The following is a 22,426-nucleotide window of genomic DNA, read 5'->3' as shown; positions in this document are numbered from 1 at the left end:
AGGCAAAATAGACGCAATTTTTTTTAGGGAAGACACAATTGTGAATGGTCTGTCTTTCCAATGAGTGATTTTATGCGAATACAGTTCGGTTTTCTCCTCTCGCAATATCATTGCAATCAAAGTTAAATTTCCAGGAGTCTGGCTCTCAGTTGGATCTGGCTCCCTGGGGCATGATACGGTAGAGGCCACAACTTGAATATGAAAAAGTGTTCCCATTTCCATTTTGCAAAATATTGCTCTCTCCAGTAGTCTGAAAAAAAAAAAAAAAACACCTCATGCATATTAATCCCTTTTCAGTTTGCAAATTTCAAATTGTGCTTTAAACAGGTTAAAGGAAACTGTAACCTGCTATTCATTTTACATAGTGCTATTGTCATAGTTGATGACGTGTTGATGATCAGGTTCAGTGGCTGAATATGCAGTAAGTCAGTCTATACAAAGTTCAAAGTTGTAAATAGTGCAGCACAGTGTGGATCAACAACTCAGACATGTGCTGTCCCTGCAACTGTTGCTTGACACTTTTAGTCTCCATCGATGGATGGAACCAGTGAGAACTGGACAAACACATGTTTGTTTCCACTGCAGTCACAATGTAGAAAATTGAAAACAATAAACACATGGACTCTTATTAAAAGAAGGCAGAAGACGCTGTGTTAAGGGTTCTTTGTAGTCCTCACTTTAGATGGCAGTGAACCGACTTCATGCCTGCTGTGAGGCTAACAAAGCAAAAACCTCTCGACTGACAATGGCAGCACATAAATATGTTCCACAAAACACAAAAGGACTGTGTGACAGAAACAATTAAACACACGCTAAGTATTAGTGTAAAAGCTCAATTACATACTCAGCCTCCCACACGTCTTCTTTTCTCTCCAGCTGTCTCTTTTCTTTCTCTCTTTGCTTTAACATCTTTGATAATGTCATTCATTTTGCTAAACCACACAGACCCACATACAAAGGGAGCATGACGATTCACCTCTGAAAGCCCATCTCCTCCTGCCATTTCAAACTACAGTAAACCTCTCTCTTCAAGCTTTCACTGGCAGCTGATCTTAATCTGATATGAGGTCTTTCCTTACCTGCTCTTTTTTTCCCTTCTTCTTTTCCACCTGTCCTCCTTCTTGGTGCCCAACTCTTCCCAACTTTCTCTATCAACCTCTGCTACTCAGTCCCCCTCGACGTCTACATTTGTCTTTGCACAAGCAAAAGTAGTCCGAGCGGCAAAGTTGCTATTAACCACTGTTTAACCTGGGTTACTCCCAGAGGTTGGAATAGTAGCGGGGAAATCATCATGTGAAAAACTGATACCACCCAACAAACTGGATTACAATCAATCATCATTTGACAGCGATCTCAGCCACCTCAGTGGAGGGTTTTGCAGCTGCCTCAGTGACGCCTGCGTGTTTTTGGTGCCTGACTCAAGTATGGCAGAGATGCCAGCTATGCTGCTGCTGCTATGATGAAAATGCAAAGCAGCACTTAGGTGTGCTGCTGCTGCTTGTCAGACGTCGAGTCTCTCCTGCGGCTTTAGGAAACATCGCTGTCAGGGGATGCAAAGTAAGACACTAGAACCTGCCTGTTTACAACATAATCTGTCTTTAGCTTGAGGTGTCTGTGGGTGAAAGCCAACAGACACTGTTTTTCTTCTAAGTGATTTTGATTTCCTGCTGAAGTCGTTCCAAAACAGAACTGCAGTGACAAGTCCCTGACATTTGAGGACTGTGTGCTGCCAGTAAATCACGTAGACCCCAGTGCTCGGTATTTAAACTGCAAATAAAAGTCTAGGAAAAGTCACTAGTAGGATTTTGAAAGCTGAAATATTTCAGTTTGACACTGAGCCATCAACAGACTTTTCTCATTTCGCCTTATCACACACTCTGGCTTATGAGACACATGTGTAACTCATATTACTGATAATTGCTGCATTCCTTCTTGGTGTTTCAGTGCCAGATCTGCAGTACTGTGCCTGCTGGCTGACTCTCTAGCAGACCTTAATGGAACAGAACCATAATTAAGGTTATTAGGCGCACCTGTGTTGAACTGGTCTAAATGCCTGCTGGGGAAAAAAAAGCTCTTAGAAAACTTGAAGATGTCTCAGTCTTTCTTACATTACTACTTATTCTTTATGTGGATTGTCCAGAACAAGAAAAATGTTTGTTATTAGTGATCGTCTTAGTAACCACAGTTTAAGGTCGCACTGCAATAATAGTCATCAAGGTGGAGACTTGTATTCAAGGTGACATGTGGTGTCTTCATTGAAAGCAAATCAAGGGTGGTGGCTAGGCAGCATTGATGCTGTAGGTACAGCATAGGTACGGCAAAGGCGTAGCCACACTCCCTTCACTGTAGCCTGATGTGCAACGCAACGTGTAGTATCATTTCCTAAAAAATTAACTACACTTTGCAGCTGTGATTGGTCCACACGGTCGCATCACATTTCCTCTTACTGCCTCTCAGTGGTGGGAGGAGCATGAGAAATTCAGCCTCCTTGTGTCTCAGTCGGTTCAATGTTCGTACACACCATATCCTCCGACGCCTTCACTCTTTTCTGCGTTGCAGTCATTTCAGTCATAGTACCTGTTTGACACTCATTAGCTCCACCTCCAATATGATCAGCTCTGTTTCAGTCTCCATTGTTTGAAGTAAAAGAGGGACACCCCACTGCAAAGTAGAGTCCTTGGTGATGTACATGCAGAGTTCAGTCTCTTCTGTATGTGCTGAGATTCTGGTCTAATTGACCTTTTGAAGATCTAATAGTCAAACCTGTGTTTACTAAGGGAGAACTGGCTCTTACAGCAGAATGTTAACTTAATTCCTGCCCTTAATGCTTTAAAAACAGCCTTATTAACATAATTAATATAATTAAAACATTCCTCTACAGCACAGTTAGTGCTAAACACACCACCTCTGGTACCTTTCCTTGACATTGCACCACTCACATGTGTCAAAGCGATAATGGTCTTCTCGCCATTCATCTTCTGGCCACAAACTTTCTAAGCTACTACTGCCTGTGCGTAAAGCAATAATACGTCTAACAAGCCTAACAAGTTGGCAACTACACACTGTAACTGTGACTCCACTTTAAGCACGACAAAAGGTGACAGTTACGTCAGTGTTTTTAATTACTAGATGATTGAAGATATCCTGAGGCGTCACCAGACCCTCAGATAATGTTATGCTTGGGTTTCTTTCTTTTGAAATCCAGTGAATATCTAATAGATGCATGCTGATGTAGAAACACTGGTCTGTTGCCCGTCTTTGACTGTGCACACAAAACAAGCTTTCATAGAGTGGAAACTTGCCAACTTATCTGTGCTGGAAGAGTCATTACCCAACCGAGTTTGGCGTTTACGTGCGTCGCAGTTGTTTACACCCTTTGATTCAGGGTGAATTTTGGTGGCACCAGTTTTTCCACTGAGGTTCTGAAACTATGAAAGCCAGCACAGTTAGGCATCCAGCAGTAACAGCTACAGCAGCAAATCAGTCATGAATGTCAAAGGTTGCGTGTGTGTATGTGCATGTGTTTCTTCACACTTCACTGGCCGCAAGCCTGTCCTGTCTGTCAGCAGTTCGACATAAGCACGTCACCTGCACTCAGCCCTCACGCAGGTGTGCCAGCAGCCACCTGCCAATAGAAACAACCCTCTCAACACATCTTGTCCTCCCGCTTCTGACTGCTGCTACAAATTTGTTTAATCCTCCCCGAGAATTTACAAGTCCTAAAGGTACAGTTAAAGACTTTTTACTTCTCCTGAAATTATTGTAGTAAGTACATGAAGTCTGACGTTTAATGACAAAACCTAAGACATCTTTATCCAACAATTTATATGCAATTACAAGTTGTTGTGCTCATACCTGGACTTCTCACCCTGAAGCAGTGAAGTATTATTAGTCTCTCCCTCCCTCGCCCCCCTCAGATCTATCAGATCCTGGCCTGCCATCACTTGTTGCTCATCTTAATGACCTGTTTACATCTGGAAGCAGCATCTCACCTGAAGCTGAGATACTGACAGAGGTCACAGAGGCAGCGTTTTTTTTTTTTTTTTCTTTTTTACCAGAAGCAAAGGTTCAATGAAGTTTTAATCGCCCTTGTTATGCTTGCACCTTCCCTGCACTTTCTTTTCTTACTGCACCCAATTAGCATTTTTGCACTATACATTACAGCTTTAAAGTCAAAGACACTTGTTGCTGCTTTTCATCCATTTATCTCATCCATTTATCTCTTCTCAGTCCATCCGCAGGTCCATCCCTCCAGCTCAAAGCCTGATTACTGACTGGTGATCACCTGCAGGGCTCTTTAACAACAGGGGCCCCTCCATGCATATTAAAACCAGTCAGTTACCCAAGTCTGGCCTCTGGCAGGGTGCAGGCTAGGCTGGACTGTGGGGGACGAATGAGGTGGTTTACGCCCCTTCCCCAACTTATACAAGTCTAGACAAGTATTTTACCGCTACAGCTTATCGGTATTTTAACAAACAGGCCTAGTTCTGGTTCTGAGAGATCTGCCTTTCTCTCTTTTCTTCCATCATACACACATACAAACAAACATACTTGTCTTAAAAATAGCAACATATTAACTGAAGGAAACAGACATACATGTGTCACACACTTGAAATATCATTGGTCCGAGTTAACACAATCACAAAGCATCTTGCAAATGTTCAGTATGTTAGATACAGACAGGACTCGGTCAAGTAGCTAGTGATTCGTAGCTGCGGTCACAAGGAGGGCCGACCTATCATGCAGTGTGTTTATGTGCACTTAAGAAACCAAGTTAAACTTAAAAGAGCTATTTGTAAGTTTTGCTATTGCTACATATCCAGAGTTTGCATTAACAGCTGTTTACTTACCAGTCTCGCAGAGAGCTTAACCCATTGTTTTGTTTACAAGACAGGAGGTTATAATACTCCCTCTGATCAGTGCCGCTTCTTCAGGGCAGCCTGGACGCGACAGCGACTCGGTATCAGAAAGTGACAGGACAGGCTGACTGGGCTGGGGCTAGCTGGTTAGCACGTTAAGTTCAGTAGAAGAAAAGAGGTGATAGAAATAGAAGCAAAACAAGAGGGTTGCTTTCCACTTTTGGTGACAGCTCTTGGTGAATAAAGGAATGTGTTTCATGCTGAACTCGCAACGTTTCTTCTAGACTATGTAGCAATAGCAGAACTTACAAATAGCCCCTTTGATTTATAAGTTTACATGTCTACATGTCCACTTGGATCCAAGTGAGCTAAAATTTGTCATGTGTCCATGTCAATGAGAGTCCATATGAGTCGTCCCCATGAAGTCCAAAATTTATGACGCACATAGCTAAGTGTAGTGATCTCTCCTTTCTGTCACAGCATTACTTTCCCTGCCTGAAGTCATTGTCATCTAGGTTTCTGTAATCTCCTAACCGGGTTTCTCATTAAATCATGTTATCATCTTACTAGAGAAAGTATGAGTACACATACTAATGGCATGTTGGGGAAAAGCTCTGCCACATTTCTATTCTGACTATCCACTTGAACCTGACTTGAGGCAGCCCCTGAAGTTGATGATAGTTTTTTTTTCCCTGCTGTCCATGTTTTGTACATCTTTATTTAAAATGCTTGCAATCATGGTGACTTTTTCAACCTTTTGACTCAGTGATAAGTTCACACTTTTATCCATTATGACTAACTGTGTATGAAACAGTACTACATGCTTTTACGGGTCATTTGATGGGTGTTGTCTGCATACTGAATCGGATTATGTGGGGACTCAATAAATTATTCACTAAACTTTGCCTGTTGATAAATGTTACATGACCAGTTTACCTCAGTAGAAATATACAAGAACATAGCACTTTTGTTTCAAAGCTAATAATTTTCCTACAGAGCAAAACTGTACATGAAATTTGTGGGAAGAATGTGTGTGCTCAGAACTTTCCTCAGACCTCACCACAGCCCTGGCATGCTGTCGTGCTGTCAGCATGGCCCAGGAACATCATGGGACTTCTGGCTTCACCAAAACTTACTAAGTAATTTGTGCAGGAAATTTGCAGGCATGGCAGAGTCGCACCGGAAAATCAGAAACAATCAGTGTCATTATTCGCAATCACACGTCCCCGTATCATATTTGTCCCATGCAAACACGACTTTCCACCATCATGAACGCTGCATCTGCCACGCCCGCTTAAATCCTTGCCCAAAAGCATGCACACACACCCACACACACAAACACACACGCAAACTAAAACTCATGAACCAAAGACCTCTACCAACTGTCCCCTGCTGCTGGATCACCTCATTAACCCTGTGTTAGGTCAGGGAGTGTGGATGGATTTACTGCACAGAGGGAGTTCTATAGGCACTGCCAGTAAGGACACACTAACAGACACACACACAGAAAATGAGTTCACCTTCTGAAAATCATGAACACAAAACAAGTCATTAATATGAAGCACAAAGGCACGGTTTATGTGGGTGGGAATAGAAATGTATCCCTGAAGTAGGATGTTGTTTTGGTGTGTGTGTGGTGTGTGTGTGTGTGTGTCTGTGGAATCGGTGTTTACTTTGTCACTTATCTATTTACTTAAACTCCTGACAGATCCTTTAAAGTAAACACACTCAAACACACACACACACACACACACACACACACACACACACACACACAGGCACACACATGTCTCTGCTGGAAGGGGAATCAATTAGTGGAAACTGAAGCACGCGTGTGTTTGTTTGGCTCGGTTAAAGCCAGCGACCTCGCCTGGTTCATGACCCAGAAACAAAGGCTGCTTTTTACACAGGAATAGAAAATCTGAATTTTAACTCTTTGTGGTGCCATTCCAGAGCCACGCCAGATCATCTGCTCCAAGTTTACAAGACCAGATCTGATTGGCCGGCACTATTTTGACTAAGTGCAAGCAGCTACAGACATGTAAAATGTGTCCTGGGAGGGCGACTCTGCTGAGAACCCTTTGTGTCTGCAGGAGAAGGAAAACATGGAACTCATTTGAGTTTGGTCAGAGATTGTCCTGTGCTGTTTGTGCAAAATGTCACTGCCAGATAATAGATTTTTATGCTGCAGTCATGTAAAGTTCCATGTTTTACAGCACTTTCTACTTTTATTAAGAAAACTCTCACAATAGCAAACCATCACTGACCAAAAAAAAAAATTAAGAAGTGGTAATTTTATAGAGACCACATTTGATCACAAAGTAGATTGTGTTCTGAGGTATGACGACACACACACACACACACACACAATGAGAAAGCTTATCTCTTGAACAGACCATTAATCAAGACAGAAACCAGACTCTTTCTCTGTTTGCACTTGCTTCACTGTGAGAAGTGAACATTTACCTCGAATAAAAGAAAAGTCCTGAGAAAAGCCATTGTGACCATAATTCATTTTATGAGTTTGCAAATTGTAAAATTGCAAGAAAAGCAGCTCAAATTACCCATCAACTGATTTAGTTGAATATGGTCAAAGGTCACGTTAACACACTTCTTCTGTTTCTTTTAAGCTGGGACATTTATTTCAGACACTGGATTTTAAGCTTTATATATTTTTCATCATTTTGATGCAAGTAACTTAAAGTCATCATTGTTGAGATTTTCATGAAATTACCCATTTTTGATGCTATTTGTGCTGTGCATTTTTTCAGCAGTGGCTATTTTCATTCAGCAACTATCTGTCCATATCGAGATATTTACTTGTGCCAGAATCATTCTCACACTGGATTCAAACTGACTTCACAGACACAAGGGGATTCAGAGAACAAGATTCATATATGTAATCCAGCGTTACCGTTTTTCATTTTATTTCGCTGATATCAACTTTACTCTTTACTCTCTAACAGGTGTATCAAAGCTGTATCAAGCTATTGCTAATGCAAAACAAGCATTTCCTACCACTGCTTAACCTGAAACATGAACCACAGGTTGGCTTTTACACATGCCCACACACTTTGAATTTGAATTGAATTTTGTTTAATAGCAGCCACACGTCACTCAAAACAGTTAAAGCACCACTGAAACCAGTACAAGCCAAAATTATACACACCATAACCAGTTACATGGCTTTTGCTGACCAGCAGCAGATGATGGTGTAGCAACTGGGCAACAATGAACCAATTGTGCAAAACTGAACTTTTCTCAACAAGTTCTGTTTTGCAGCTGTGTTTTGTGCAGCTTGTGTCGAAGCCCAGTTCAATGCTTCTTTGTAAATACAAACTTTCCAGTTTACATGTTTGCGAGTGTTCTGAGAGTCTCGCCGCGCCCTCTGTGGTGTAACTGGACTCTGAGGAGAGATGTGGAGGAATGGCAGCGACACGCTCCGCTGCAGAGCGGGTGCTGACACACGACTCTGAAAAAAGTGCCCAAGGCTTGTGAGGATGTTTGGAGAGGGAACGGGGAGAAAAATAGTGTTGTTGTGTTTGTGTGGATGGATGGAGTGTGCATATGTGCATACACACACAAACACAAACACACAGGCTCGACTCCCACAGAAGCCACAAGTGACCTCGTTTGATGTTGCACTGATAACACAGACAATGCTGCCTTTTTAGAAACATTTCATGTCAGAGAGATGACATGATTAGGCTTTATTTGTATTTCTGGGTCATTTTTTTACATTTCATTTAAATTAATCTAAATTTAAATTAAATTCAGGAAAAAGTGACAAATATTTGCTATAGCCACCAAAATTATTTTTAAACCTCATGGAAACAGTAGGATATAATTTAAATGAAGTGTTTCTTTTAACTCAAATGAGTTTTGAAGGAGCTGAAATGGTCCAGTGAAAGCGTGACCATGCTTCTCTCAGATTCCTCTACAGATAGTATCTGGTCTGTTCGATTTCATGGGAAGATTGGCGTATGTGACTGTTTGAACTAGTTGAGGAACAGCGGCTCAGAGGCTCAGCTAAACAACAAACAGGACGGAAAATAACTTAAATCTTTCCGCAAAAACCTAAATATTTTTACAGTAACTAATTTTTTATTTATTTTTACACAATGATGTATTTTGTGAATTTTTTTTCACATTGTCCTATGATTAAAGTCACAAAAAGTGAATCTCCTGATGGGTCTGATCAGGTTCATGTGGTTTCAACTCCATTTAAACTTTGCATATGACAGTGTTTGGTCAGGACATACAGAACATACAATGACTAAAAACACTGCGCAAGAACAGAGTTAAAACAAATAACTGGTTTATATCTCTATAGGCTCAGCTGTCCTTCAAGCTGCCAATTATAAAAATACTGTATGTTTGTTTCAACTGCAGGGACATTACTGAGTCCCCTTGCATTTTTTACTTCATGTCCACTGTTGTTTGCTTACTCAGCTGTCCAGTGTGTCGACCCTGATGTGTTGTTACCCTCAAGTGACAGTCCATATAAATAGTTTTCTCCATCCTGAAGCAGAGGCAATAATAATATGAAAGAAATCCATATAAAATGACTAAATTTAATGGTGCATTTGGAAATCCATTGCCTTCATCCTTTGGCAAACTACAGGAGTTGCAATAAACTTGGGAGAACATGTCCCTTCCTCAACCCTACACACACCTTTCCAGCCCTTTGAATAATGGCAGCAGTCAAATTTTAATGAGCTGGGAGTTTAGTGAAACCAAGAAGTCTCTGAACTGACCAACAGCCCAATTGAAACCCAACACAGTTCTGCTATGGGCTGGGAAATTGCTTCATCAGTCTTTGCTACGTCAGTCTGTGTAATATGTCCCATCTGTTTCAATGTAACAGTCTGGTGTGTCTTGGCCTCGTCAGAGGTATGGAGCAACGTTTCTGCAGCTGACTGACCTACTCACTGCTTGTCTTGGACTTGTAGAGGTCTGTCTGTGTTTATGGACTGTCTTGGTTTAGCTAGTGGCCAGCGCTAATGCATTGGTACAATACACACGATAGACACAAAGAAATAAACACTGTCCTCTCTATAACTTTAAAATGGAGCCTGGCCAGTGTCAGAGTACAATGTTTAGTTTCTGCACCCTAAAATGAATAAACTGTGCCGTGCAATTACTTCATTTGTTCCCACAGACTTAAGATTTGTGCACAGAAATTAGCAGAACAGATTTACAATTATCACACAACATTGTATTGGACAGCCAATAATTAAAGCATATCCACATACTGTACCAAAATCACAATAAAACTGTAGGCCTTATTAAACACAAGCAGTCTATTTAGGTTGTCCATGACCTGACACGTTTTACTGTTTACTTTCCTCTGTAACAACCTGTGTGCAGCTAGTTGCTTGTTAGCAATGGGCAGGCAATGTGTGCTGAAACAATATAACATCCAATGTAGCTTTAAACGTCGGCAACCTTCGTTTCTTGCCAGGAGCGGGTGTTGGTGATTGTTGTTTGACAAGAGATTTAGCTATCATTGCATTTAAAAGACAAGAGTATAATAGGCCCTCTGGGCAGCGCTACATCTTCAGGGCAGATTGGACGCTGCAGTGAGTAGTATTTGAAAGTGATGTGAGGCTAGCTGGTTAGCATGCTAACTTCAGTAAAAGAAGAAAAGACTTGAGAGACACAAGAGTTAATATTGGTGTGAGGTTCCACCACTGGCGACGGCTCTTGGCGAGTAAAGGGATGAAGTTTGATGCTGAACTCACAACATTTGTTCTTGACTGAACAGTTGTTAATGCTAACGCTGGCTATGTAGCAATAGCAAAAGTTTACAAATAGCTCCTTTAACACTATATGGTAGAAACAGCATAACGAGTGAATACTTTATTTGACAGAATATTTTAAGTACTTTGAGAAAACCCATTAAAAACAGCTGCTAGCCTGCTGCTAAGTCCTTGCTAACTTAACAAACTAACAACAACTGTGTATAATTTCAGTTTGAAGGCATAAAACTACCAAAAATGTCACCTTTTGTACTTTCCAGCTGCATACTATATTTGTCTGTATTTGTTGCCTTTTCTTTTTTGTTTTTGTAAATGTGCACACACTGATACGCATGCATGCAAAACACCTCCATTATTCACTCCTCTTGCTGCCGGAGTGCATTGAAGCTGCTGCAGCCTAACTTTTGATCCGCTTGCCATCTCTTTGAAGTGGCTTTCGGCTCTCGTTTGTGAACAAGATGTCCAAATTAAAAATACCACAAGCTCGCCCACAGCCGCAGTTTGCTATGCTGGGTTCAGTGGGCAGACTGGTGTTTCATCTGAGACAGCACTAAGTCAAACAAACTGCCGGTATAAAGCTGGAGAAAGTGTTGATAAGTTATAATGACCTTCTTTTCAGCAGATAAACCTGATTTGTCTATGTTTTTTGCACTTTTTAGCATTATGCAAAGAAGGTGACCGCACTAAAAGCTGTTTGTCTTATTCCTAAAAAGCTCTTCAGCTCTGCTAACATGGCATGTGGGAATGATGAGGAAATAATCAGTTTGTCCTCGACACAAAACAACAACTTTAAAGTGTTCACTATAAACATTCACAACTGTTTAAAGCTGACAGAGGGCTTTTGTGGACATTGTTGCTCTGTATAATTATTCTCAGCTTTCAGCAGTTTAATATTTGTGTTCCTGTTTTTTTACAGTAAAGCAAACACTGCAATGTCACCCAAAAACTATAAAATACATAGCTTTGCCTTTTTTCTTTGCAGCACAAGACAAAGCTGTTTAATTTAAAGAAACACTCTCACTTCCACAATAGTTTTATTCAGATACTTTGTATTATATGGATCATTTGTTTGTCTCTTTGATCTTTTCCCCTCATGATTTACTGGATGTTTTCAAGACTGCCATCAGTGAGCCCATTGTTGCAGCAGTGGAGACAGATGTTGTCAGGCTCAAGAAACATATCAAAGATAGTTTCTGTGTGTCACAGCAAACCGTGTAACTGGTCAGGAATAACTTGTCGACAGACTCTCCTTTTTCTTAATAACATGGAGACAAATGCATCCAATACTATGTGAAAAAATGTTACTTATTATAGATACTTCTGCTGCACCAAATCAGGCAGTTCTTTGTTGCAGCTGAGTTCAACACACATCTACTTTAAAAAATGCCACACACCTTGCAGGATCTCTGACGTCGAGAGGCGAATTGACTGTTGAAGTCGTGACCGCAACCTGCTCTCATTATGATAAACAAGTTGTGAATCTTGCACAAGCCTCAGCGTGCTGGTTTGATCTGTTTGTCTATCGTTGGCGGTCTAAGTATCATCACACAGTGTCGGCTTTGGGCCAAGTGGGAACACGGTGAACCATAGAACATACTCGGCTGTACGGTTCTTGCTCCTGCAGGGTCAGTTTTTGTACTTGGGTCATTTGGATTGTGTGTTTGACTCTGATTCTACAGTGTATCTGCACGTCTCTCCTGCTTGTGTTTTTTCTGCTTCGTCAGTTTCTTGTCGCGGTCTGTAGGCTGACCGGTCTCCCCTTTGACTCCTGACCTCTTAATCCCCTGCCAGCTGCAGCGAGGCCTCCAAGGAGGACTCTGATTGTGTGTGCCTGCATGTGTAAATGTGTGTGTGTGAGACAGAGAGGAGAGACTGTCTCTGCCAGAATGAATGTGTGCAAGTGTACAGCATGTACCTGTATTCTTGGCTAAAATCAGTCTCAAAGTTTACGTTTTCTTGGCACATATGAATGTGTGTATCTCTAAGTGATTAGTGAGTGTGCATGTCACTGATCCCCTGCAGCAGTGTGACATGAAGACTGTCAGTTTAATAATGGGCTGCAGAGTGTTACGATTGAACTGTGTATGGCGAGACTGAGGACACACACAAACACACCCAAACATCCTGGAAACAGACTTGAGGCTGTTATTTTACAAAAGATGAGTGATAATTCCTGTTGTGTGTCTGACTTGCGGCCAAACTATAAATAAAGTTAATCACAATTGCCACACCTGCAGTCAAAGCTGTGATTCGGTTGTTGTTGATACACATGTAGTCCTTGGTTCCTTTGCAAGTTGTGTCTCATCAAGCAATGAAGATAATACTCTGCAATCTATCATTTAATTGAATTCCATCCTCTGACATTTGATACTCAACACTAACGGTTGTTTCATTTGCCTGTGCTGAAGTAGCGGCCACAGTTCTCTGGGATTAAACTTCCACGTCCAACTAGATCTTTTTATTTTGAGAAACCAACTGTGGAATAATCTCATCCTTCCACTAATACTCCGACCACAAATTTAATAAATTATACACCATTAACAGCGACAAAAAACAAACATGTCTAACCTGAGCTTCAACCTACTACCATTTCAATCTGTGAAATTTCACACCAATATTAATTAATTCGCTGCAGATTCACTAACCGGGATGAAGTAAATCTGCACAAATTTTCCATGGCACTGCTTTCTTCCACTGAGCAATAGAAATTCATGCCAAGACCAGGCTGACCTTTAAGAGTCCAAAATGGAGGAAGCTGTCGTAGCTAATTTGCTGGTTCCTGCTACTCATTTTTATTCAACCTGGTGTATAAATTGCTCCACGCAAGAGGAATGGTTTGCAGACAGTTAAAAGACAGGATATGTCTTTTGAATAAACTATGTAAAATTGTTAACCGAAGGTTAACAGCCTTGCTAGCTTGGAGAGCTTATATTTTCTTTCAGCTAGTCTTTACTGAAATGTACTATCATGAAAACAGCTAGCTAATGTGTTAGCAGTTAGCTCATCAGCTACAACAGTTATCTAGCCCTGCAGGTAGTCCCTACATCACCAAACCTCTGGGACTAGATGTTTCGCCAAGACATGCAAATTAATTTAGCTGTAATTTCATGCAGGTAAATTAAACAATTTTGATGCAGAATAATGAGATTAGTTACTTAGGTAAGATTCGTTTAGCTCTCTGATGTGCTCACAGTCTCTTGCCAGGTTTCTACGACTTGTCTCTGTGTAAAATAGTTAGCACACCAAAATCCATGCTGTTTTATGTGAAAACAAATTACCAGGAGGGCCACCTCTCCCCGACACTCCTCACATACACTTTGTGTTTCTCAGTTCAGTTAACTCCACATTCTTCCCATAGTTACGCTCAGTCTGATACATTTTGCTTGTTTTCTATGTTCACTCCCACAACTTTTACCCATTTAGTGCAATGTACAGTTACTATCAGAACATTTTAATCTGCTCATTACTTTTTTTCCTCAAGGCTTCTGTCAAACCAGTGATAAAGCCACATATACCCATCATACTATGGTTAATACTGAGCTAAACTTGTTTAAGAAGAGAAGTTTGTTGTTTCAACATAAATTTAAGGACATTTCTATGTGAAGCTGGTTCACTACATATTGAAATATTAAATAAAATACATATGGTCTCTCTTAGTATCCACATCAACAGCACTGCAAAAACACATTTTTAAGTGCTGAAGGTTGTAAACACATGAAAGGCAAACACAGACTTGCAGTTGCACAAAAGCAGGATTTGCATGTCAACTCCACAACAAAATGAGAGTAAAAGGGAACATGATACTACATGTGCGCCTGAATGCAGACACACATAGGTACAAGACCCATTCCCCTAAACTCACACCTGAGGCAAGTATGGCTCAGTGAGATTTCACACGTCCTGACACATACAATGTGCTACACACAAGCATGAACTTCAGCACACGCGTCCATGGTAACCAGCACTGCCTGTTACCTTCCGTTTGTCAAATGGCATCTCTCTTCACCTGTTGTGTCTTTGAGTTGTTCAGAACATCACAGGTCCAGACATTGGTCCTTTGAAGTCATTTGTGAGGCCCTGAAGCCCCCAAGCCACTGTCTCCTTCCACCTGAGTGTGTGTCTGTCTGTGTGTCTGTGTGTGTGTGTGTGTGTGTCTGTGTGTCTGTGTGTGTGTGTGTGTGTTGGGGAATGAGGGCTGTTGAATGGGGATGAAAGGATGTGTGTGTACAGCTAGACTATGTGCCCTCAGGAAAAAAAGACGGGAGTGGGGGCTCAGAAAAAGGGGGCTGGAGGGTGGGGTTCCCTAATCTACCACACCCCCCCCTCTCTCTCTCACTCACACTCACACACACACACACACACACACACACACACACACACACACACACACACACACACACACACACACACACACACACACCTCCCCTCACCCTCAGGTATCACTGCTGTCAGAGGATGGAGCAGGAGGGTGTCAAGTCTGAATATGAAAGCTTTCTGTATAGACAACACAGTCTCACACAGTAAAAATGTTTTTGATACTCAGTTTACTAGTTTGTTAAAGGAAATTGTTTTCGTATTAAAGACACAGATTATTATCTTTAATCAGAACATCTGCTGTTTTATTCAGGGACACATATCAAGGAGACTTTGTGTTGGACTTTGAGACCTCAGACACAAAAAAATGCCAATAATGTTTCCAAATTAATGAAATCAGACATGAGGTCTGGTAGATTAAATTCAACAAAGCCTTCTTTCAACAAACAAGAGGCAAACTCTTCTTCAGTCTTTAAGCCCCAAAGACTTTGTTTGAACCTGGGCTGGCCAATGTATTGAATTAATTTCATTAATTCAATTTTTTTATTTTAACATAATGTGTAAAAGGTCTAAAATTTATTGGGCTGTCGTGACTCCAGCTGATTTGCTGGCTCTGATTATGTTGTTGTGAATCTATATATTCACGAGAGGGGCCGACTGAAAGAAGACTACATGCTAATGTGATCTCTCAGTTTAGTTTGTCGATGCGGCGTCATCTCTAGTTGTGACAGGTGAAGCCATGGGAGTGCTTTGAACAGGGTGTGGATTCTACTTTGTTAGGCCTGTCCCTGGAGTAGCTAACATTATCATGCTAATGTCTCAGTAAAAAACACCAGGAGGAGATGAAATCAGTTGTGGACTTCTCTGCTTTATCTGTGCTGAAACTGATTATTAAAGTGGATGTTAATGCTCTACTTAGTTGAAGCATCTCGTGAACCTCATGTCGTGCAAGAAGAAAAGTCAGAGGATCACCAAAGTAGCTGGGATGTATCCTCTGGGGACCAAGAACGTGAACAAAGGATCTTCATAGTCTTTAGAATAAATCCTATTGAGATCTTGAATATCTTTAGCAAATCTCATGTAAATTCAGTTAATAGGTGTCCAGATGTTTAACTCTGAACCACAAATGTCAACCTCATGGTGGTGCTAAAGGAAAAGTCAGTGGATCACAAATGTCAGCAGGATTCTTCCTCTGGGGATCATGAATTAGTAAAATTTCATAGTGGATCAATCAGTTCAGATATGTCATTCTGGACCAAAGTTATAGAAAGACTGACACAGCCATCCCAAAAGTCATGCTGCTAGCAAGGCTAAAAATACTGTTTTAGTCTTGATGCATTTGTGAATAGGCCACAAGCTTGAGGTTTTATTTTTTGGATACGTTTCCCAATCCTGGTTGAAAATGTGGCTTTTATTCAGCATTTTTTGCTTCAAGACAATGGCTTTTCCCCATGTTTTCTTCCATAGCGTGCGTGTAAGATAAATCCAGCATCCCAAATTGAGTTTAAATATATTAAGTCCAAGATGTGTACTTCTTTTAACCCTTCATTAAGGGATATGAACTGAGAGAGAAAACTGACAGTATCAGGTTATCAAAAGGTTGATTATTGTTACAGTCTCAGCCTCGTATTTCTGTATAGGGAAACCTGACCACAGATCTGCTGTTGGAGGCATCTTTCTCTCCTGGTGTCTCCTGGTACCAAAGTGGAATGTTACGAGGAGTCTATATGTGTCACGCTCTTTACCTTCCTACTGAACCGCCGTGTTTATACAACATGCTGTGAGGATGAGGGGGGTGGAGGTACTTAGAGACACGCTTCATGGGTTAGTAAAGGAGTAGCAACCCCTAAACCCTCCCTGGGGGTGAAGGCAGGGGTCGAGTTCTAGGAAAGTAGAGGTTCCCCTTTGGTAAGCATGTTAGGTCTCGGGCCTTTTGTAGGTTGGAGTGTAGCATTCCTATGGTGTCAAGGAAGCTTGTAAAGATGTAATGCGAGCCTTTTCATGTCGCTGAAAACAGACACCGTATTTAGCAATATCCCAAATGCCATAATTTAAGTAATAGTATATTCAGTAAGTACATATACGAGTGTCCTTTAACAACAATTTGAAACTAAAGCATCTGACAAATATTGAGGCACTAGTGGTCAATCAATAACTTGATTGACCACTTGAACCCCTTTTTTTAAGGGTTTGGGCACACTGTATCAGTGACACCTCGACTGCTTCAATTACTCAAATAGCCAGCATTTAATAACTGAAGTCATTTATCAAGCAAACATTCTCTGGTTCTGGTTATTTTCTCTGTTTTATATCATTGCACATGGTCTTTCTTCGGGATTTGGATTATTCAAACAAGCATATCAAATATGTCACCTTGGGGTTTTGGAAACTGTGATTGGCATTTTTTTTTTTTTTTTTTTTGTTACTCAAGAGATGAATGAGTAATGAAAGTGATCATACTTACACCTCCAGACACATCCAAGGTTTCTTGATTTAGATTTATGGTTCTGGAAAGTTTATATTCGTCTGAGCGAAAGCGGAGCAAACTAGGGGAACAAACTATCGTCAGCATACATTATCAAAACAGCTTGTTACTGTAAATGGTTTCAGTGTGTCTGCAGAGTTTCAGGTACGCCTGTTCATAAGAGGGAAATCAGCCCCGAGCAGCATAATGACTGAACTGAGCAGAATGATTTATCAGCAGTCAGAGGCTTGATGCTGGACGTCCGCTCCATCTGCGTGGTCCCCGCTTCCTTAAACGTTCCCAAATGAGCTGACAAGCCGCTCAGGCCACCCCACCTACACATCTGCACAACAGCAAGAGCAGGGAGAGACCCAGATTTCTCCCACATGTTTTTAATATGCAGTTTAATTTTGCGCTTTAAATCTAAATGATGGAAACACTGAAGAAAAGATGACAATTATTTCGAGCCAAGCTGAGGCTGAAAAATGGCTTATCGATAAAGAGGAAAAAGATAAACAGGAAAATTCCCTTTTTTTGTTTGTTTGTTCTTGTTATTGGAAAAATAACACAACGCTAGTGAAAACTGGTGCAGTGTCTGTGATGTGGTGTGTTGTTTCAGCCATGTGTCGCGGCATGTGCTGCCGTCTGCCCGGTGTCATTCTTAATGCTACCACTGGGGGGTGCTGAAGCAGGGAACATTCAAATCTTACACATACTGACTTTAAATGTTGTTGCTGGACTCCAAGTATTACAACCGTGCAACTGTATAGATGCACCACTGACATATCGATGCCATTCGCTGTTACATGCCTTCTATTTCCCAACAAATCCCCCCCCGCGAAAAAAATTAACTAAATACCATTAATGTCATATATCATGTTAAGAGCACTGCTAACTTCATGTTAGAGAGGAGCTACCGGAGAGACATTTTGAAATTTGCCTTTTCTTTACCCAGATTTTGTGAAATTTGTGCAAACACACCTGGAAGACAGGGACCAAAAGATGGGTCAGTGGAAATCAAGGTAAAAGCCTGGGTTTTACAGCATCAGTGGGAATTTTGTTCATATTGGATAATTTTGCAGTGCCTTAACACACCACACAAACATTAAGTGTCAACGCAAGATAAATGCACCCTTTACTGAAGAATAAAGTAGGGGTGTGGAGGTTTTTAACACCCATCACAATTTTTTTTTTTCCACGACCACAATCTTTTAGTAGTCTAACCCTCACCATGCCCTAAACATAGTTTATTTTACATAAATGCACACATGAACTTCCCCTAACCTCAGCCATACTATAGTTGCAATGTGCAGATATTGTAGAAGGAAATTAAATAACATTTAAGTAACACTGTCACGGGACGTAATGAAAGGTTTTTATCCAGTATCAATGTTCTGAGGTCGGGTATCATGAGGATTTGAGTGAGTGTGACACTCACATAAAAGAGAAATGCAGAGAAAATATTGGGGCAGCAGCGGAAAACCAAGATGGAAAACAGATCAAACAGAGACCAGAACAAGAGAGCAGAGGGGTGAGGCTGGAAACGAGCCACTCCGCAGTGGTAAAAATGTCACATCTGCACATGTCAAACACTGCGGATGCAGCGGTCGACGCAACAACAGCAGGGAGACACTTTCAACAGTTCATCAGTGCTTAAAAAGTGGTGGAATATATACAATAGGTGCATGTTTCAGGAAGCAGGACTTCAGTTACAAGTGTCAGAAAAGAGAACAGTTCTGTCATATTTGATTTCCCTGTAAAATCTGCCCAGCCAGTGGTACAGTGACCGAAATCTGACCTGAAGGAAGGGAGTGAGTGTGTGTGTGTGTGTGTGTGTGTGTGTGTGTGTGTGTGTGTGTGTGTGTAACATCAGAGCACCACAGGGCACACTTAAACCCCACTAAGAGGAGGGGCTTTTAGTTGGTGTGGTTGATAACAACTGAAATTTCATCCTCTCTCTCTCTCTCTCTCTCTCTCTCTCTCTCTCTCTCTCTCTCACTCACACACACACACACTCACACTCACACACACACACACACACACACACACACACTCACACACACTCCAACCCATGTCTCAATCCTCTTCACCTTGTACCTCTTAACTTCCTTCATGGGGTTATTAACTCCCTGATTGGGGGAGCTTTCCTTTGGGGTCCCCTCTATTTAGTTGTCATGGTGGCATGACCCGAACACTTATTAGCTGACCCTTGGGATTAGTCCAAGCTGGAAACGGGGGGGAGTTGGGGTTAAGCCTTCACCTCGAGGTGCTCGCTGCAGCATCTCTCAGAAACCTTAATTAAATTGCTGAGACACCAAGTCAGGAATGTTTGCTTTGCTCTCCCTCTGTCCCGTACCTACTTCGGTCCATCCCCCTGTCCCCACCTTTCTTTGCTTTTCCCATACTCATACTCCACGCTGGGTTTGTTTTTCTGTCCGCTCACCGACCAATATTTATTGTACTCTAACACCTCACAGAGCTCTCTGACAGTGAAGACAGCAGGTTATATGTAAGGTAAAGCAGCAGGTCCTGGTCTGTACATCGCTGCACAATACTTGTTTATATTACCAATACATCACTATGAAGTGCAGGTTTCTATGAAGTCTATGGGGACAAACATCTGTTTTTGCCTTCCTTTCACATGTAATATGATATTAAAGATGATTATGTTTTCTTATAATAGCGTAAGTGCACATTTCACCACTGTCCTAAAAAGATTAAATGTCTAAACAAGGATTGCACATGCTAATATCCCAGCTAGGGCTGCAACTGATGATTATTTGAACTGATGATTAACGTCTTGATTGTGTTTTTTCAGATTCATCGATTCATTGTTCATTCTTTAAAATGTCAGAAAACAGCAAAAATGTCCATCACATTCTCCCAAATTCGTCCTTTTGTCCAAAAGTTAAACTTCTTTCATTTACAGTGATGTAAAATCTAAAAAAGAGCAAGAAATCATCACCTTCCAGACGCTGTAGGCGCCTGATGTTTGTGCATGCATTCTTACTCAAACAGCTGCTCAACCAGGCAACTAAGTGCTGCAGCTCCAGTCTCAACAACAAACTCTAACATGCTGCTCATGTAATGTGTCATCATGAAGTGCAGGCTTTTTCAAAGTTAAATACATTGTGATCGGAAGATGATTTTGATTTGCCTGCCTAATCTATATTTTAATTAGTAATTAGTACTTAATAATGAAAAATGCTCAAAGCAACACCTTCAACTTGCTTTTTCTGTCAGACCATCAGTGCAAAACCCAAGGGATTTGAATTAATTGCAAAGATAAGCACCGGGAACAGATTCTGATCCAACAGGTAGTAAATAAGATCTAGTTCATAATGTGTCCTAAACAAAAACACATGAATAAGCCGAACTCGCACATATGCACGCCACCATAAAAGTATCACTCTTAGCCCACAGACAGCCCATGTATGTCCCAGTGGGAATAAGCTGATCTGTCCGCGACCAATCACGCAGATTTAACTCTCCCATCCGAGGTGCAAACAAACAGCCAGGAGTGGGAGAAACCGTGGAGGGGCAGATAAGGACATCTAATCCGATACATTCGCCACAAACGCGGTGTGGAGCAACGGCAGTGATAAGAGCTAATCCTGTTTCCACATATCTGTGCAGGAAACAGTCCCCCTCCTCCTCTTCCTCCTCTTCCACCACAGCGTCTCTCCTGTCCGTGCGTCCCTCTCCCGGCTCGCCTGGACGGCAGATCCTGACCCGAGATAGTGACCCGTACGCCGGGAGAGGAATGCGTGGACACGCCGACAAAGTCAGTGGCCCCACAAGCGAAGCTTTCACATGAACCAGACTGGCGCAACAGGGAGCTGAAGCTGGATCAATAACAGAGCCTCCGAGCGCGTCAAAGTTGACCGAATAACCGATTAACTGTGTGCTTCTAATCGATATTACAGCATCTAAAAGAGCCCATACATGAGCGGACTCTGTCACTTCAGCGGTGGTGAAATTGCATTCATGTCAGCTGAGGAGTTGAAGGAGTTATTGTGCACTTCGCTGCAAGGTTTTAAAAACCACGGCAGCAGTCAGTGAGGCAGGGGCGCAGGAGAAGCTTACCTTGGCAAAGTAATCCAAAGTCCGTGAATGCGCTCGACCAGCTTCTACCCAAACTGTTTTTTTATCCACTTTGTCAGCGTGTCTCTCGGTGCAAAGCCCCAAACTGTTGAAAACACGTCCCGCTGTAACGCAGCAGAGTCGCCGTCCACGCTCAGCTTACACCGGGAGGAGTATCGCTGCAGCGCACTCGCTCCGCTCCGTCTGTCAGGGTTGGAGACCGAGGACCGCCGGCGTTCAGAGGCGCACAGACCTTTTCCAACAAAAGCGCTCATTGAAGTTAAGGAGGCGAGCACTTAAACAAGCTGGAGAAGTGGGAGGTTCCGTGTGAGGCCGGAGCGCGCAGGCGGGCGCGTCCCCGAGGCCGGCTGCACCTGCAAAAGACATCCACAGCCGGGAGAGATGGTTTATTCTCCCCCGTCAGAGCTGTGGAAGCTGCGACGTCTGCAGATCACACACACTTCTGCGTAATCCTATTTACAGCTTTATGTTATTGCATTAAGTCTAATGTTGTAATGTGAATTTCATTTTGTCTCCCTGCATCACTGTATTTTCTTGTGTACAAGTCTTTCATGAGCCACTCTCAGGCTTTGACCTGGTTTAGATTGGTGTCCTGTTGAAGAACACTACAACAGTGTGCTCACACCTGCATTTCTGGAGCAGCTTATGAAAGCTCATTGTGAGATAACCTCCTTAAAACCGCATTGACTGATTTTGTTTGGCCACTTGGTGGCAGTGCAACAAACTCTGTTCATGATATTGACATATCACCTTTTACATTTGGTTCACTTTTTAGCAGTTTCCTATTGACACATAAGACAGACAGCATTTATTTGGAGTTGTGTTCATGGCTCCCTGATGAATGTAAGTTTAACCCAGTAAAACCTGAAGTGTCCTCTAAATAAACCTTTATTAGTCAATCTCTGAAGCAGATAGAAACATTA

At 41.8% G+C, this 22,426-nt stretch overlaps 1 protein-coding gene across 2 annotated transcripts in view; it reads right to left on the bottom strand.

Annotated features, from left to right (window-relative positions):
- The window catches only part of LOC139636252 (vasorin-like), a 33,404-nt gene extending 11,591 nt beyond the window's left edge, over nt 1–21,813 (bottom strand). The window contains exon 1 of one of the 2 annotated variants that reach the window (XM_071504128.1): nt 21,486–21,813. The gene's annotated coding sequence lies outside the window, so the exon portion shown is untranslated. Of the gene's footprint in view, nt 1–1,079; nt 1,973–21,485 lie in introns of those variants that run through there. The other variant, XM_071504129.1, reaches the window with a different exon arrangement.
- Nucleotides 21,814–22,426: the final 613 nt, after the last annotated feature.

This window comes from Trachinotus anak, unplaced genomic scaffold (genome assembly GCF_046630095.1).
Source record: "Trachinotus anak isolate AG129_WGS33_773 ecotype Australia unplaced genomic scaffold, CSIRO_AGI_Tana_v1 ptg000019l, whole genome shotgun sequence".
Taxonomy (NCBI): Eukaryota; Metazoa; Chordata; class Actinopteri; order Carangiformes; family Carangidae; genus Trachinotus; species Trachinotus anak.
This window is presented reverse-complemented; position numbering and strand designations above follow the sequence as displayed.